Genomic DNA, 3,266 nt, shown 5'->3' with positions numbered 1-3,266 from the left:
TTTTTTTTAGCTACAAAAATGCCAGCTTCAGGTGTTAGGCTGCTTTCACAAAGAGGGGTCTCTGTGTGACTGCTGTATTTCCTGGATCCACCACAGCTCATGTGAGCCAAACTCACTAAGGGCTCATGCACACGACTGTATGTATTTTGCGGTCCGCAAAAAATACGGATGACATCCGTGTGCATTCCGTATTTTGCGGAACGAAACAGCTGGCCTCTAATAGAGCAGTCCTAGCCTTGTCCGTAATGCGGACAATAATAGGACATGTTCTATTTTTTGGCGGAAATACGGACATACAGAAACGGAATGCACATGGAGTACCTTCCGTTTTTTTGCTGACCCATTGAAATTAATGGTTCTGTATACGGTCCGCAAAAAAAACCCCGGAATGGACACAAAATGAAAATATGTTTGTGTGCATGAGGCCTAAATCACAGCGATTTATGATGTCATGAGGTTAGGGTGAGATGAGCTGCCATCAGACCGGGAAATGCAACCATCAGAAGAACCGCATTTTGTGGACCACACATCGCTGTGTGATGTGTGAAAGCAACCTTACCTGAAGGTTTATGGGAAATATGAAAATTTTTATTTATTTTAAAAAACACAGCATGCTGGAGCTTTTGCCATTTTTTCAGTGTTTTGCTCACTACTCTACAGGGGTTAAATGCCATGAAAAATGCTAATGGTAAGACACACTGAGGGTCATTTACAAAGACCGGGCTTTTAGACTGGTCTTTGATTCCTCCCTGCGCATGTGCCTCATGATAAATTAGTCGCCCTTCTCGCAGTCTGAGTGCCTGGAGAAGTTTATATTCCTCTTTTACCCTTAAATTTGAAGACAGGTACGGCGCAGGCGCCAGATTTTGAATGCAGAGAGGGCCAGCCAGAGAACGAGCGCATTCGCTGGCCCTGTCAATCAACATGAGGAGGGGGCGTCATTATGAAAGGAGGATGCGGCTGCTACCAGCAAGTAGCCGCCCTACTTGCTGGTAAACAGGTAATTTGCATATGATAAAAGTCTGTTTTTTGAATTAACTACTGAACCAAAATGATTAATAACATTATGTATTGATATATCGCAGTATAGGGATTATAAGTAGCCAAAAAATAAATAAAGACATTAGTGGAGTGACAGAAGCCCTTTAATCATGGTGTGAATGACCTTGTCAGGGAAACTGCGCTGCTTCAGAATGGCGGTTTCAACAGCCACGCCGTCAAACGTAGCGACTCTAAATGCTGGTGGAAGACAGGTTGCTGAGAGAGAAGATCGACTCTGAGCAGAAGAGGCCGCGGCGTGTCTCCTAGAAGGAGGATGATATCTGTGTACCACTCATGACGGGGCCAATCCAGAGCGATGATAATCGTCCGGATGCCCTCCATCCTGATTCTGCACAGGACTCGGAGCAGGAGGGGAAGAGGAGGGAATACGTACAGTAGAGAGAACCTGTCCCATGATGCCACCAGTGCGTCTACGGCGCACGCCCGGGGATCTCTTGTTTGAGAGAAGTTTGTGGTTGAGTTTGGATGCCATAAAGTCCGGTTGGCCCCAACGGAGACAGATATAGTCGAACACCTCTAGGTGCAGAGACCACTCTCCCGCGGTCACAGTCGTCCGACTGAGGAAATCTGCCGTCCAATTCTCCACTCCCGAAATGTAGACCACCGATAGAGCTTGTACATGTGTCTCCGCCCACTGCAGGATTTTGGTCGACTCCTCCATCACCGCTTGACTGCGGGTTCCCCCTTCGCGATTGATGTAAGCCACCGCCGTGGCGTTGTCTGACTGGATCCGAATCGGCCGCCCCCTCAGGAGAGGGGTCCAAATGAGAAGGGATAGATGAATGGCCCATAGATGAATGGCCCGGAGTTCTATGATGTTGATGGGCAGTTTGGACTCCGACTGAGACCATACGCCTTGAACTGTCCGGGGCGGGAAGACTCCGCCCCAACCCTGAAGACCGGCATTGGTGGTAATGACCGTCCATGAGACCGGGAGAAAAAATTTCCCCGACTCCAAAGTTGGGGCCGAGAACCACCACCTGAATGCCGAACACACCCTTGGGGACAAGATGATATGACGGTCCAAGGACTCAGTCGACTTGTCCCAAGATGACAAAATTGACAGTTGAAAGGGACAGGTGTGAAATTGTGCAAACGGAACTGCCTCGAAGGAAGCGACCATTGCACCCAAGACCTGCATGCAAAATCGGATTGACGGGTACCTGCGCCGGAGGAGAAGACGAACCGACCGCAGAAGGGCTAGCCGCTTGTCCAGAGGGAGGCCAACTAACGCCACGGCCGTGTCGAGGATCATGCCCAGGAAAATGATCCGCCTGGAGGGATGTAGGGAAGACTTCTGGAAGTTCACCAGCCAGCCAACGGGTGCCAGGGTATCCAGAGTGATACGCAGACTGTCCTCGTTCTGACCGAAGGTCACTGCTTTCACCAGGATGTCGTCCAGATTTGGAACCAGGGTGGTGCCCCTGGTACGAAGAAGAGCAAGGAGAGGAGCGAGCACTTTCGTGAAGACTCGCGGTGCTGTTGCCAATCCAAAGGGAAGAGCGACAAACTGGTAGTGATGGGGCCCTACTGCAAAGTGGAGGAAGTGCTGATGCGCCGGAATAATGGGGACGTGTAAGTACGCGTCCTCAATATCTATTGAAGAGAGGAATTCGCCCCGCTTCAGTAAAGCAACAACGGAGCTAAGGGACTCTATTCTGAAGTGTTGAATGCGGAGGAACTGGTTCAGCAACTTGACGTCCAGAACCGGGCGAACGGATCCTTCTTTCTTGGGGACGACAAATAGATTTGAATAAAACCCTGTGAACTGTTCCTCCAGGGGAACCAGGGAGATCACACCTCGAGCGAGTAGATATCGAATTGCCTGTAAAAAGGCCACGGCCCGACCTGAATCTCTGAGTGGCTGGGACAGAAAGAATTGTTCCGGAGGAGGAGAAGCAAACTCAATCTTGTAACCCGAGGTTACGATTTCGAGCGTCCACGCGTCTGAGATGTGGGCCTGCCAAATTTCCTGAAAAAGGAGGAGACAACCCCCCACCCATGAAGGGGGGGGGGGGGCGCTTCTTCATGCGGAGGACTGTTTGTTGGCCGAGGAACGAGCGGGCTGTGCTCGTGGGCGCCAGGCTGGTTGAGGCCTGAAGACTGGCTTCTTCCGGTGGTCTTGCGTGGAGGACCTGGGAGGGGCTCCTGCTGACGGTCATGTACCAGAGAAGCGGCGAAAGGAATGGGCCCGAACATTTGAA

The sequence above is a fragment of the Bufo bufo genome, chromosome 11, assembly GCF_905171765.1.
Source record: "Bufo bufo chromosome 11, aBufBuf1.1, whole genome shotgun sequence".
Classification (NCBI taxonomy): Eukaryota; Metazoa; Chordata; class Amphibia; order Anura; family Bufonidae; genus Bufo; species Bufo bufo.
This window is presented reverse-complemented; position numbering follows the sequence as displayed.